This window comes from Carassius gibelio, chromosome A4 (genome assembly GCF_023724105.1).
Source record: "Carassius gibelio isolate Cgi1373 ecotype wild population from Czech Republic chromosome A4, carGib1.2-hapl.c, whole genome shotgun sequence".
Taxonomy (NCBI): Eukaryota; Metazoa; Chordata; class Actinopteri; order Cypriniformes; family Cyprinidae; genus Carassius; species Carassius gibelio.
The window spans coordinates 7,157,462-7,174,344 of NC_068374.1; the positions used below are offsets into that span (position 1 = coordinate 7,157,462).

At 36.7% G+C, this 16,883-nt stretch overlaps 1 pseudogene; it reads right to left on the reverse strand.

Moving 5' to 3' along the window:
* Positions 1–4,381: 4,381 nt before the first annotated feature.
* On the reverse strand, positions 4,382–14,854 carry LOC127981456 (GTPase IMAP family member 8-like; annotated as a pseudogene).
* Between the last annotated feature and the right edge of the window lie 2,029 nt (positions 14,855–16,883).

The window sequence follows — 16,883 nt, forward strand, 5'->3', positions numbered from 1 at the left end:
TTAACAGTTAACCAGTTAAAATGAACATCCCTATGACAGTTACATTATCTTCCAAATTTAAATGTAGGGCTACACGATTAATCACATGTGATTGTCATGCACGTCTCATCAGTAGAGCTGGTTCTGTGTTAATACAGTTTAATAGGGCTGCACCATTAATCACATGTGATTGTCATGCGTGTAGTTTTTCAGTGAACTACGACTACATATATTAAGTTCGGCTCCATTTGAAAGTAGGTGATGGACATTTACTGCTAATCACAGAACCAGCTTTACTGATGAGACACGCATGACATTCACATGTGATTAATCATGCAGCCCTATTTAAATGTATTAATAATACCACAAGATATTAAAATATTAAACAAATTAAAAAATTAAAATACAGGAACTGCATGTAACAGCCTATATTCGATTATATTCTATAACTATTCGATTTTTCTAGTTTCTTAATATGCATTTTCCCAAAAAGACTAAGCTTGGAAATTTCCAATTTATTATTTCATAATTTTTCATAACCTTATGAAACCTAATAACATCTTTTATACCCTTATATTCCTACTTAAAAATATTAAATCAAAAACTGAAATCAAACTTCACAGTAAATAACCACAAATAAAATGTTAATCTTCGTTACATACCGAAAGAACAAATACTCTCACCTGTACTCTTGGCGCCATCGTTTTAATCTCGGCCACTGTCCTTTTCACCACACCTGGAGCGATTTTAAAAGAAAATATGAAATCTTTCACCACACTTAAGTCAGTGAATCTGCCACACTGGATATCGAAATCTCCGCCCTCTGAAACTATTGAAATACTCAAGTAGTTTTTACTTTAGCCAATGTAAAATTAATAAAACATTATTTGAATACTTGCGCATTTCTTGATCCCTTTAATTTAACAGGGCTTCTGTTTTTTTTCAGCTTGGAGAAACATAGATCGTTTGTCGACAGAAAAGACTGTGACCCTGCAGTACTTGTCTTGAGTAGTTTGCAAAAGCGCATTAAAAATTTTGGACCTATTTCTGGTTGCTGTCTGTACACAACTGACACTGTCCCACAACCCACAAAAAGAATCGTTACCATCATATTCTTTTTTTTCCATTCATTTTTTTTCCTTTCATGGTTGTTTCGCTGGCGACGCCATGATTCATTCAGCTTCACAAAACTCGTGTGATAAAACTCCTGTTCTTTACACGTGCCAACTTAAATATAATCGGATAAAGCCAAAATGAAACAAAATGTCCCCCCCACCAATTTTGAAACACTATTTATCTTAAATTGAACGTCATTACATTCACCTAATGTCAATCATTGCTTTATTAGCTACCCATCCTTTAAATTACATGAGCCTTAATAACCAAATCATGCATGATCAGTGTAACTCTTTTAAATTAATTTTGTAACACGGATTAAACACTAATTTAGAATAGAACCCTGAAAATTGGTTTAAAAAATAAACATAAACATTTTAAGATAAGTTGACATAAAAGCCTGTAAATCCTAAAAGAAAGCCTAACAACTTTTCAAAACTATGTAAAATGATGTATAATTTCCTTCTAAACAAGCATGGAAAATTTTTGGAAAGAGATTGGGAACAAAAAGAGATTGGGTAAAAAATAATAGTTATAAAGGTTAAAACACAGTGTTGCATTAGAAATTTACATTTATAACCACAAGATGACAGTGGGAGACCACTAATGGGCTCATTCAGCTAACTTAAACAGTACTGTTCAAAGGTTTTATGGATTCATGCTTAAACATTATGAAATCACTCTTACAACATTTTAAATCTCATTGAGTGAAAGTTAACAATTTTGTTCATACAGACATATCAGTTTTTACAATTTTGTCAGATTATGATTACAGTGAAACCTGAAAATGACATCTAAACTATTAAATAAAAAAGACTTGCAATAAGTTTTGTATCACCTATCACTTCAAATATCTATATCTGGAACTAAATCTGTGTGCATGTATATCTGCATGTGTGTGTGTGTCTTTGTGTGTATGCAGTATTGGGGAGTAACAGGTAACAGCGTTACGTAATTTAATTACAAAATAAATTTAACTGTAAACAGTTACAATTACTAAGAAAAAATGAGTAATTAAACTACAGTTAATTTTAAAGATTACAAATGGGATTACATTTGAATATTTACACACATCCACATACAGATTTAATTGATTTCTTTCCCAATTATAAATAACAACGACAAGAATAATAATAATTATATTTTTTCTTAAACAGTCATAAGATCAGAAATCTGATCAGATGAATGTGTAATATGGCACATTTGATTTACTTTAATATCAGTAAGATTTGGTACAGGTCCTAAATAATCTCAAGATATGAGATTTATAATCCATTATAAATTAAGTGGATTTAAAATGGTGTTCATTGGGTGTTATAAATAATCATACTCATAAAAGTTACAACCACAAATAAGTATGTTTTGTAATGTATTATGGCCATGAGAAGAATGCTGTAACGGTCACGTTCATGTGATGTTTGAGGTAGAACTGATAGGTGAGAAGAGGAGTTACCCGCTCTACCGATCTCTGAGGTTGATATTTTCTTTTGTGACCAGAGTTAGATGTTTGAACACTTCTTTTCTTTTCCTCATTTGACTCCCCATGTATGCGGATGAGTGTGTGATGTTTAAGTACTACTTTTATTAAACTCGGGAAAGTTACGACGTCATCCCTCGTGCATTTTCTTTTCTCTACTCCTTCTCTCCGAGCATGTTACAATGCCATTGTGACAAACAGCAATCTCCAATCCCTCCTCATCCAGTTTGCTGCTTAATTTCTTTCAGATTCTTTTGCTGTTGTCCAGTGTGTTGTTCCACACACTCCTCTTCCTGAAACCTTAATAATATAAATTATATAAATTTGAAAAACCTCAAGAGATTAGGGTTAGGGTTAGGGCTAGTTAAACACGCCTGAACCAGCTAATCAAAGTCTTGTTTGGTCTTGAAACCTCAAGGCAGGTGTGTAAGTGGAGTTTAACTCTGCAGGACACAGTGCTGTGACCCCTGCTATAGTTCATATGTAAGTAAGGAAACCAAAATAAAGTAAACTGTGACATAATTATACCCAAAAATACTTCATACAGTGGACTACCAGCTGCCTGTCAGACTCCTGTGGACGGAGGTAAAGGCTGCACAGAGCCAAAGACAAGGGAATCTTATGATGATGATGGACCGCACCTTCAGGTTTATTATAACTTTAAAAACAGCACTGACACTCTCACAAACACTGGAAAATCTCGGATCAAACCTAAATGAGCACATGAGAGAACACAAACTATAATATTAATAATGAAAGACACTAAATAGACATTACAAATGAATTACTTAAATTCACATTATTTATGTTCATTCTGATGAAATAGCTGCAAGTGCTAAATTACTACTCATACATACTCATTTATTTGAGGAATTAAAATGATGGGGTAATGCGGGGGTGTTTTACTTACTCAAAACAATCATACTAAAAATACATTTGAACATGTTCAGTTGTAATGTTACTCTGAGCATTCAGTGGCTGCTATTTGCATTTGTTAAACATCACAATAAACTAAATCAGTATTAGAATATATGATTATTAAAGCTGGATGACTTCTCTGATATAGACACTAACGCTCCTCCCTGTGTGCTTGAACATGGGGAAACTTTGAGTTCAACCAGTGAGTCGGGACATCACAGAGCAGCCTGGACTCTGTAAACACCAACTGGAGATAGTTTTAACAAATCCTGGAAGGAGTGCAGTTCCTCTGTATTGTTCCTCAGAGACTTCACGTTCCTCAAATTCATTTTTGGCAGCAGTGGTTTATTTATCATGGCATTTGTCAAAATGTCAAGGCAAATTTGATTTCTCAACTCATGGCCCCTTTAACATCATTGTTATTTCAGTAACATACTACAGAATAATCTTTTGAGTAACTCAAAAATGGCATTAAGAAATAAAGTTTTTATATGTGGCCAAAATCTTTGCAAAAACATACAAAAAGAGGAAAAAACTGACTGAAAAAAACATCTTGTGATTCATATCTTTATCTTCCTAAAGAGGAGCTAGAAGAATGACAGAAACACTTAAACACTGTTCATCAACTAGTCTTTTATTTGTTAACTGCCAACTTTTTTACAGATTTACAGAGGCTCATTCAGCTATAAACACCTACAACCATCTTGGATCTAGAACTTTATAGGGCTTTATATTAACCCTCTGGAGTCTAAGGGTATTTTTGGGGCCTGGAGAAGTTTTGTCATGCCCTGACATTTGTGCTTTTTTCAGTTTCTTATAAATGTCTAAATGGGTAAAGTCTAATATAAACTTGAATTGAATTGAGCTGGATAATGACTCGTGTCTGATCTTTGTGGTTTTTCACTGAATCACACACATCCTCTATCTGAATGCAAGTATAACTGCTCTAAAAAGACCGGTTGCTTTGTGCTCAGCTTCTTTTGTGGCACTCGCTCCTTCCTCACTGGTCAATGTCGGGCTGCTTCCCAGGAAGTGCAGATTTATATCAGAAAATGATCGCTCTGCTTCCTGTCGTGACTCCTCAACTAAATGCCAGTATATTTTCCTCCATTCTTTTTTAGTGAGCCGTTTGTTCTGCTGTTTGTACTGTTTCACTTTGTCATCCAGTTTCTGCTTCTGAATCTTCTGAATGCATTTCTCTGTTTCATCAAACATATCACTAGTAAAGTGTGTCCCTCCATTTTCTTCCATCATGGCCTCTATTTTCCTGATCAGATCTTTGAACTGTGGGAAACCAGCAGAAGAATCGGTTTCCACAGCTCTGCACAAGTTCTTGAAGAGCTGGATCACCTCTCTGTAGATACTGCTCAATGGTTTCATTTTGCTTCTCTAACTGATCTTTATAAGTGAAGAGGATCATGGTGTATTTTAGTATCTGTTCTCCAAACACTTCTTTGAGATGTTGTACTGTATTCTTCTCCTCCTCAGTGAATCGACCCACTCTAATGATGATAATAAAAGCATGAGGTCCAGGAGAGGCGAATGTTACACACTTCACTATTTCTCTTTGAACCTGCGGTTCACTGAGTTCAGTATCATAGAGTCCAGGAGTGTCAATCACTGATATTTCTTTACCCATCCTCACGGTAGTTTCTGACTGACACTGTTTGGTCTGCGAGGTTGAAGCGGCTGAAGAATCAAACACATTTCTGCCGATGATAGTGTTTTCCAGTGGCACTTTTCCCACATCCAGTTTTTCCCAGAAGAACCAGCCTGATCTGGTCTTTCCTCTCAGTCTCAGTAATCTGTTGAATCTCATCTGGACTTTTTGCTGGAGACTCTCCTGAAACTACAGATCAAGTCAAATCAGCAATAAAACACACTCCAGGGACACAAATCACCATAAGCCTGTATTACTGAAGTCATAAACAATGTAAATATTTATACATAATGTACAATTGACACGTGGACCTCTTTTGCTGCCACTCCTTTTCATCTGTTGCATGGTATATTTCCCTCGGTTCTTCAGCATCATTTCTTCAATTTTCTGTACTAATTGTTCGACTTGACCTTCTACATGCTTCTTGTTATTGAAACAGTGAAACTTTCCTCCACATTCATTCACCAGTTGCAGGAGATCCTCATGATCTTTGCTTTGTAGATATTCCTCAATGGTCTGTGGTTCATCCAGATCCTCCAGTTCATCTCCACGAGTGAAAACGACCATCATGTATTTCTGTACTTCAGGACCAAGTAGATCTTTAATATACTCCAGGATCTCTTCCTCACTTTGCACAGGTTGCTCTAGAGGAACGGTGAGCAGAACTGCACTGAGACCTGCTGAACATCGAGAGACCAGCTACTCTTTCAGTTCCTCCTTCTTCTCATCAGACAGTTCTGGATCCAGAAGATCTGGAGAATTAATCACATGCACTTGCTTCTCTCCAATCTGTGTTTTACCCTCACACATTTCAGTTTCATGCTTCTTAACTTTAAACCTCTTTTCTCCCAGTATGGTGTTCCCAGATGAGCTTTGGCCAGATCCATATCTGCCAATCAGAAGAATCCGGATCTCTGGATCAACTGGACTGTAGCAGATCTCTGAATTAAATGTATGGAATAAGATCAGAATCAGGTCAAGCTATTGTTCTTTTTACCACAGGCCAACAGTAAGAAAAGAACAAAACACTCATTCTAATATATATATTATATTATATTATATATATATTAGAATGATATATATAACAAAACAAAGCAGTTTGTGATATCCGGTTCGCGAACAAATCATCATATATATATATATATATATATATATATATATATATATATATGATGATTTCACAAACTGCTTTGTTTTGAACTCTCTCACAACAGACACGGAAGAGAAGACAATGCTGAATAAAGTCGTAGTTTTTGCTATTTTTGGACCAAAATGTATTTTCGATGCTTCAGAACGGACCCTCTGATGTCACATGGACTACTTTGAAGATGTTTTTCTTACCTTTCTGGACATGGACAGTAGACCATACACACAGCTTCAATGGAGGGACTGAGAGCTCTCGGACTAAATCTAAAATATCTTAAACTGTGTTCAGAAGATGGTTTGGAACGACATGAGGGTGAGTTATTAATGACATAATTTTTATATTTGGCTGAACTAACGCTTTAAGTAGTTTAAGTCTTTGGTTCTTTTAATTGTGATGACTTTGGCTCACATTTAACACAAGCCCACCAATTCACGATCTCAACAAATTAGAATACTTCATAAGACCATTAAAACACATTTCTATTGAATTGTTGGCCTTCTGGAAAGTATGTTCCTGAGTCATGAACATGATTTCTAGAACTGCTCTGAGTCAGTTCATGAGAATTTGACCGTCATATCATATTCACACAGAACTTCAAAGTTATTCACAACAACCCGTATTAGTATTACATATTTACCTTTGGGTTTTTTCAGCTGACCTAAACTGAGATAAAAATAATACGTTGGACCAACTTTAACAAATACTTGATTTGTTACAGCCAAATTTATAAGTTATATTCATAATAACATATATTCATTCAATATATAGACTAAACATAACATTTGTATTTTTTTATATATATACACACATGCGTGTGCAGTAGCATAACTTAGTAATGACAGGCGCCAGTGCAGGCTATTACAATGGTTTCACGGTTATGAAGCACATACAAACACACGCTCGTGTCTAAGGGAACCCACATAAGCAAATTTTGTGCCTAACCTACTTAATTTAGACCAACTAAAATCATTATCTTATCTGTTTCTTATATTAATTTGAATAGTTCTCTTTTTGAGCGTCTCTCTCCAAAACACGCACACACGCAGAAAGCAAAGCAACCACATTCTTCAAGGCAAAAGAGTCCGACCCCACCACTTTTTGTGACATCATGTGGCCGGCACGGTTAGATGTACCTAAAAGAAGGAAACACCTGTCTGATCTGTCACTGGAATGTGTTTTGGTGAGTGCTCGTTGCAGCTGTTATCAGTTCTCTCTTAGAGCTTGTGCATATTGTGCAGTCTTCACACAGACAATCGAGTGCTTCGTTCTGGTAAAAGCACAAAACAAAATGCACACAAACGTGTCCTTGCTCTTGATATACAATCAATGATGAACTTTGGTATTAATGAAGGGGGGAAGAAAACTATAAAAGGGTGGATTGGAACCCAGAACTTCAGAAATGCTTGACAAAATTTTACCACTAGACCATTAAATCACACAAGTAATTAATGCAAATGTATATTGGGTCAAAGACGTTAAGATGTCCGCATCAAAAGAAATGTATAAAAGTGATTTTGTGTCTATAGAAAGCACATTAAATGTAAGTAAAATGTCTACTTTTAAGGTTTCAAATAAGTTTTTGGAGAATAAAATGTCGAAATTTGGTTGAAATAATGTTACATTGTCATTCAGTGTAACACAATATTTATGCAAAAATTCAAACAACATGCTTATTCTGATGTGTACATATTAATATATATAAAAGAATAATGGAGCATACTAAATTTTATTGTGTTTCAAATTAGTAAAAAAAAATTATTACTGACAAATAGGCAAAACCTAGGAGGCAAATGTTAAAAATGTAAAATTACAACTCATTAATATTTGGAGTGAAAGTAATTAATCTTTTAATATGTCATATATAGATTTTTGTTGTAAATATACCTGATAAGCTTGTTACACTGAATGACATTTTACTGGGTGTCTTCTGTAAATCAGGGCAAAATGCTCAGAAAAACAAAAACAAAATTGCAAATAAATAAAACAGAAAACTTTTTGCTTTTTTTTTTGTAGAGGGTGGGACTACAACAGTTTAAAGCAGTATTACACTTTTTTTATGCTTAAACACTTTTTCGACTTTGACCCATATATTTATTCACTGCTGTGAAGACTCCTGGCATTAATTATACTGTATTATTTAAGGTCCTGTTCTTCGTGATCCCATGTTTTAAACTTTAGTTGGTGTGTAATGTTGTTGTTAGAGTATTTGACCAGTTTGTACTACATCCCTATAGTTCCTGCAGTAATGACGTCACTAAAACAGTTTTTTGACTAACCTGGGCCCACAGGAATACACAAAAAGGGGGGCGTGGCCTTGTTGCGCTCCGACGGAGAAGAAGGAATAGCTGCGTTTGTGTTTGTTGCCATGTCGTTGAAACGCTGTTATTTTCATCTCTGAGTCCAATCATCTTTGTTTGGGCTTCCCAGGGACGCTGTACTTGGAGATTAATGGTTACAATTACAATTTATGTTTAACTCAATTCCCTAAAAATTAAAATCCATATGTGAAACTATGTGCAGCACATTTTGCTGAGGACAGCTTCCTCAATCTCAATCAGTTTAAAGTCGTGCATTATTTTGTATTTGGACAGATTTGTTACGTGACAGCATTAATGAAAGTTTCTTAAGGGTCAATATCATGTTATCTGCATCTCCTGCGCTCTATCAAGCCAGTCTTATAATAGCAGTCATCACTCAAAATAATGCACAACTCTATTATCTGTATAGTGTGTAAGACTCTAATACAATTACAAAGTAATACTTTTATGACAAATAAATATTTCAGTGAGTAAAACTGGCTGTGTCTATTGTAGGCTGTTATGGACTACACATCATTTTTATATTATTTTTAAATAATTTTTTTAATGATTATTATTTTAAATTATTGTCCCTGGATCAGTACGATACTCTTGTAATAAAGTAGCAGTGGTAGCAGACATATTTGAGTATCAGTTCTGGTTGAAAAGAAGCGATCTAATCCTGTTTACATGAAATAAGCTGCTCCCGAGCAGGTTTAAGCTTATGGACCTGTTGCTATGACAGCAGCTCCAGGATGAGCTTCGAAGAACCAAACGATCCAAGATCACGCCAAATCATCAACAATCAAATCCAGCTAACTGAGTTAGCGACGTACAAAGAACAGGCTCCAGGTCTATCGTGATGTCTACTGCATGTTATAAGTACAACTTTACCGGGTTGTTGTGTACAGATCATTGTGTATTACTTATCTGTTGTGTTGTTTAGAATAATTACCCAATCTGTGTCTTGAATTTCTTGTCCTTCGTTATGTTAATGGCCGCTGGTGGTGTTCATTTGAGTTATATTGCACACATTGTCTGGATGTTCATTTTTTTTTCATGTGAAAGTAACCTCATGGACAAAAATTTTACACTATAATGCATAATTTTTTTAACTAAATGTAGTAAACAGTTGTGCAGACAACGTGAAGGATTGATCTAAGGTTAAATAGTTAGGCCTACATTGAATATTGCTGTTGAACCCTGTGTTCTTCAGAAAAAGACCCTTTTTGAACCTTGAAGAACACATGTATGATTGTAAGGAGTTTTACACAGTTTTAGAAATTGAATTAAATAGTGTTTTATTGCAGGGTAAAATTGGAAATAGATCTTTAAATAAGTTACAACAATATACTATAAATCACTGAACAAAACTTTGTATAGGAACATGAAATGAAAGTGTAACAATTATAGTGACTGAACAAAAGTTTGTATATGAACATGCAAAATATGATTTTGATTAGAATATACTTATTTTTCATAAGTATATTCTAATATACTTATGAAAGAAAAATAAAAACATGATCATGAATTAGACTTTTTGTTGTTGTCTATGTTGTGTGAAGCTTAAAGGGATAGGTTATGTCATGATATGATATGTCATGGTTAGTCAAGGGGTCGTGCTTGTCATGGATCTATGGTTTCAGGTGCAGCAGGCCTTTTTTCTCCTGGGTTTGTTTTTATGGATGTCAAAGGAAATGAGACTGCTTCTGTTATTGAGCAAAGCTCTTGCTCAAGCTCAGGTGTCTCTTCTGAGGTGAGTTCAGTTTCACAAATTGCTTTCTTGATTTCCTCTATATGGTTATCATTTGTGTAATTAACACTCACAGGCCCACAAGTGAGAAGATACTCCTCTATGTCCTGTGCATCAAGAAAGGTCTTGTCTTTTTCTTTGTGAATAAACTTTGTCAGGACAGCATTTGGGATGGCTAGTGACAGCTCATCCTCTCCCATTGTAAAGATCAGTGCTTCATTACACTTTGTAATTTGGTGCACCTGTGGAAATTCTCTTTAATGTTGATTGACTGCTGTGTCCTGTGACACTTGGGACACAGTTTTTTAATCGTGATTGTGCTGCCTTCAACTGTTTGTGTTAGTGTGTTTGTTAGAGTTTCAAAATCGTTTGTGTTTGATGTGTTGGGCAATGTGATCGTTGTGCTGCTGTGCATTATGGTGGTGTTCCGGGTGGTTGTCAATGTGGTTTTGCCATTAAATTATCTGGTTGACAAATTTGTGAACATGTACGTTTTACCCAATTGTACAAGGTCAATTTGACCATCCCACAAGGAGAGTTGAATTGTCCCCGTTTGGTCTCCTATTTGGCAGGACTTGACTTCACTTTCGGAGTCCCGAACGGTGACCATGGTGCTTGCCCCATCAATGTTGCAAACTGTTGCTAGGAGTTTCAAGATCTGTAAAGAAGATTAAATGGTTAATAAAATATATTTATTTTTTTACATAAAATGATTTACATAACATGATTTAAGCAAAGCTAATGTTTTAACTTTTTATTTATTGTTTACATTTTTTTATTTAAATGTTTCAAACATCTTTTGACTTGGGGAATAAAGTTGTAAATATTTTAAAAATATTTTAACATTTGGCAAAGCTAATAGCTTACTTTTACTTATTTTATGTGTTCTGTTGGTATTTTCTTTTACCGTAGTTTTGTAAAGCACTTTGTGTATGTCAATATACTTACCGATTGGTGATTTGTCATGTTTATTATTTAAGCTACTTTTAGCTGTGTGTCCTGAGGTGGTCTGTATGTGAAGTCGACTCCAGTTGTGACGTCTATAGATGTTTTTTCTCGTGCACTGTATGTCATAATCATCTTTGAAACCTGAAATGCCGAATATGTAGATACTTCAGTTCATATGGAAACTATAAGAAAACAGGTAGCCTAGTCCACTTTATATATTTATCTGTGGTTTAATAGCAGTGTGAAATATAGGCTAGATTTGAAGTATAGCCTAAGCCTAAATAAATAATTGGCTATAGGCAAAATGTGTTGAAAAAAAATGAAAAGAGGACTAAAGTCTAAGCAAAACACTAAGTCTCGAAGTCAATACCAATCTTTAGGAATTCATTTAATGAATAATTTTTCGGATTTTATTTCTTATTCACTTAAGACCGAATAATGCATCCGATTTCTTTTTCAACTCTCCACGTTAATTTAAAACATAACTGACTATCCCTAGACAAGCAGACGGATGCGCGAAAGATATCGGAGTTCGTGCTGTATCTGCCCACTCTGTGAGCGTGCGCACCTTTTTTATGTACGGAGTCTGCTGTTAGGCCCATAGTGTACTCCTGTGCTTCTACATTTGTTTAAAGTCTATTTAATGTTTAACAAGCAAGACAAAAAAAGTGGGAATGATAACTTTTCATTATTTTGACGAGTGCTGAAGTGGTTTTAAGGAAATTTTTATAGCTTTAAAAAATACGCATTTCTTATAACTTGTGTATGACTATATTTAGTTAAACAATTACATTTGTACTATTTTGTATAAATGTGTAATAGTTTATAGAATACAATATCACACTGATAAAAACAATATATAAATAAAGCAGCCCTATAGGCCTATAATATATATTTTTCCAATTAAGTTGTACTCTCCAATTGTTTTTCTTGCATTGTTCAGTTTGACGGGAGTCTTGTTCTATTGAGCTGTAACAATGCTGTTGTATTTTTCTGGAGTGAAAAATACGGCTTGGTGGTATTCCGGTCTTGCTGTTTGGACAGTAACATTGAAATAATGCATATTTTTTCTGGAGGTTTTTATCGGAGAGACTCCATGAAAGTACCCCACTCTCATTCTCGCTGACGTCTGTCTTCTTTTCCATTTTCTTGAAATTTCTGAAGAAGTTTTATTTTACTTCTGCTTACTTCTATCCGTGGGAGGTCTTGAGCGCAGCTAAAGCTGTATTTGAAAATAGTGGGTTTTATATTCGTATTTTTCAAATTGAGATGGGCGTATTCAACTGCTTGTTTCTGATTGGTTGAAAACCAGTTAGTAGTTTTTGTACACAAAATGTAGCCTATCACATTAAGACTACGTTAATTTGAATTTGTTTTGCATAATTTTGCGATCGAAGTTTAAACTAGAAAAAAAAGTTCGAGATAAATTAAGTTGGCTTGAGAAAGCCTGACCAGAAATTTTGAAGAAGTTTAAAGAAGTTAGAAGTTTATAGTTTAAAGTTAGATTGATAGATTAGTTGAAAGAAAGAAATATATATTAGTTAGAAAGAATGACAGATAGATTAGTTAGAAAGAATTATATATGTAATGAATTCAACTTCCTAATCATCTGCAAGAAGGAGGCGGGAACCGGCGCACAATCAAAATGAAACTTTAATAATTCCAAATAAACATAAAACAGCGCACCAGCCCCTCACAGACGACTGGTGCGCATAAATAAAAAGCAAACACAACTAAAAACCCAGGCCAGGGGCCTCATTTATAAAACTTTGCGTAGGATTTGCGTCAGAAGTGGCGTACGGATGAAACATAGGACGTGCGTACGCACAGAAATATTCGGATTTATAAAACCGTGCGCACGCACATCCTATGGATTTTTCCCTTAATAAATCACAATCAATTCTAAATGTAGCGCAGCTTTTGCGGCTTCATGACACGCCCATAGTTGCCCATAAATAGTCCGTGAAATGCCCACAAGTTAATATTCATTGATTGCAAAATCATGGCAAACACAGAGAGGAAATCAAAAAAACGTAACTTCACTCAATGTGAAGTAGAAGTTATCGTTGGCGAGGTGGAAAAGAGGAGAAAAATGTTGTTTGGAGGGCACAGTGTGGGCATTACTAATGCCAAAAAGGCACTTGAGTGGCAAACGGTGGCAGACGCCGTAAATGCTGTAGCCTCAACCTCGGACCGTGCCCGAAATAAAAAAGAAATGGTCGGACATCAAAGTCGAGGCAAAAAAACGTCTTGCGCTCCATCGCCAGAGTGTGTCTGCCACGGGTGGGGGAAAGGGGACACCGGAGCTGTCCCCTCTTGATGAGAGACTGGCGGCAATTATTGGGGAATCCCTTTTAAGTGGAGTGGTGACTGAGGCGGAGGGGGACACTGACGCGCCAGATGCAACGGGTGACACAGGTAAGAGAAATAAGTAAAATGAATGCAGTCAAGTCACATGTATGCAGGCTACACAATTACAGTTTATTAATATAGAACAATTTTATTTCAGTTGCTGGGTGTTCCAGCGGGGCCAGTGGTTACGATGCTGCAGCTGAGCAGCCGTCTGGACCCAGCGTCTCCACGGCACGCGGCTCTCAACCCTCCAGCAGTGGACGTGTCCTCACCGATGCAGTCCTTGAAATGCAGAGGGAAGTCATTAGTTCAATCAGAGAGGTGGCCAAAGAGTTGGGTGAAATCAAGACTGCCCTGACTGAAAAAAAACTGCACGATGAGGGAATTCTTGAATAAATAATGTTTTCCACACCTTTTGTTGTTCTTTACAAGCGACGCATCACTTCCAAACGCTGGCGCACAGCAGCAGCATTTGGCTCAAATGCGTGGGGATGGGGTTCAGTGTCGGGGCCAACACAGCAATCGGCACCAGGGGGTAGAGGTACGTTTTTAAGCTGTGCCACATTGTGTAGCACAGCACATGCCAGCACGATTTGGCACACCTTTTCAGGCGTGTACAATAACCTCCCTCCAGTGCAGTCGAGGCAGCGCCATCTGCCCTTAAACAGGCCGATGGTGCGCTCCACTATAGCGCGAGCTCGGCTGTGGCACATGTTGTAGTGCCTTTCCTCTGCACTATGTGGGTTGAGGAAAGGCGTAAGCAGCCACTGTTTGAGGGGATATCCACTGTCCCCTGCAAGGATAGTGAAAGGGTTAAGACATTGAAGCTTTCTTGTTTGCCTGTTCACCCGCCGTGTATGGAAACTTTATTGAATCATGGGACGAAGCTATTATGCCTTTTAACACGTCTGGCATTACCCGGCTAAGGGTCGGCTGAGATATTCTTGACCTGAAAAGTGCCAGTCGCCAGGAATCCTATTGTTGTTAGGACTTGAAGTGGGACTGGCACGGCGTGGTTCCTCCGAGTGCTCCTCTGTAACGCCGGGCCCAAAAGCCCGCAGAGGTCCAACAGGATGGCTCGAGGAAGTCGGAACCGGCTCATAAGCCACTCGTCCTTGTTTGCCAGCAAGTCTTCTTGCTGTCTAAAGATGCGTTCACTCCGAATTCTTCCATTTGCCACATCTTCTAAGAGCGCAAGATCAGCCATTGTGCGTCATTACGCATTGTGATGGGGCATTTTATTTCCATCCATTTAATTGCATCTGACAAGCTACGGATGTTGGTAATAATCGACGTGGAAATGGGAAATTGTTCAGCGCAAATGTAATTTCTTGTTGCTTTCTGAATGGTTGAGACATACGCCATACATTGTTTTATCAAAAATAAAACAAACTAAAGGCATATGCATGAATACCATAATTCCGTAGCTTATGAAGAAATGTTTTACTATGAAAACTACTTTTCCCAGTGGACAGTTAATACATCTATCTATATATCTCCTTAATTATCTATCTATCTGTCTATCTAATTGCAACTATATCTGCTCCGCCAGACGAGAATATCAGTTTTGTACATTATTTCGTTCTGTTAACTATATTATTTATGAGGATGAATTGCACAACATGCCAATATTGCAGAACATATTTCACTTTTCTTTTTGCAAATATGTGTTCATTTGAATTTCTGTTGTAATTTTCGTTAGATTTTTTTTGTTTGTTTCACTGCTGATCGATCAAACGGGTGTTCGTGTAGGCTGTTAATTGTAAGACTTGCTTTGTGAAGTCTTCATGTTATTTATGAGAGGCAGTATTGTCATTTTCACTTTCACTTTCACGTTTTTCTTCCATCTGCCGACGGTGTCGCCATTTCTTATTTCACCCGTTTTTGTGCGTACGCCTGGGTCAGAGCTTGCGTGAAGGAACGCACATTTTCCCGGGAAGTTTGCTTTTTATAAATATCAATTATTGCGTAGAGAGTGGCGTACGCCTTCTTTTGTGCGTACGCAACGTTTATAAATGAGGCCCCTGGTCCTCTCTCTTCCTTCACGGTCGTCGCTCCAGTTTTATATCCTTCCATCTCCTACGTGGGACTCGAGACCAGTGGTGGGTCGCAGGTGTAGCTCATCTCCAATCACTACACCTGGCCTCACTCCTCGTTACCACATCTCTCGGCCCCGCCCCACTCGTCACAATATAGATTAGTTCAAAAGAATGATAGATAGATTAGTTCGAAAGAATGATAGATTCGTTGGAAAGAATGATAGATAGATTAGTTAAAAAGAAAGAATGATAGATTAGTTAGAAATATAGGTTACTTAGAGATAGATAGATAGATAGATAGATAGAAGTTCGAAAGAAGATAGTTAGAAAGAACGATTGATTAATAATAATACATTTTATTTGTAATGCGCTTTTCTTAAACCCAAAGCGCTACAGTAATAAAGTAATAAATAAAATAAAACAAAACACCAAAAGCAATACAACAATTCATTAGAGAAAGACAGTCTTGAATAAATGTGACTTAATCAACTTTTTAAAATCACCCAACGTTGGTGCATTTCTGACGTGCAGAGGAAGTACATTCCATAGCTTAGGGGCTTTATATGAAAAGGCTCTTTCCCCCATGGTCTTTAGCTTACATGATGGCTGGTGAAGTGAAAGAGAGTTAGTAGAGCGAAGAGAGCGTGATGGAATATAAGGACTGATGAGATCACAAAGATACTCAGGTGCAGTCCCATGAAGTGCCTTGTATGTTAAAATAAGAATTTTAAAATCAATTCTCGCATTTACGGGAAGCCAGTGTAATTGTGAAAGAACCGGTGTAATGTGTTCACGAGGACAAGTACAAGTGAGCACACGAGCGGCAGAATTTTGTACATACTGAAGCTTGCTCAACGATTTAGCTGGAAGGCCAGAGAACAAGGCATTACAATAATCTAACCTAGTTGTTATGAAGGCACAGTGCGTACAGCAAGACCGCGTACAGGCAGGGACGTCTCGTGCACACTCATAGTGTCAGCAACAGATGACTTTAATGATGTGAGTTGGTTGATTAAGTAAATTAGCTCTGGTCAGGGTAATCAATATGTCTGTCTACTTTTTTTTTTTTTTTTTACAATCTATGGTCTACACCTGTTGATGAGCTAACATTAACATACACTGTTGCTAGGTAACTTCAGACCGTTAGTTAGCTATAACTAAACATTTAATGTTGCCTAGAACATTCTGTGTCCACTT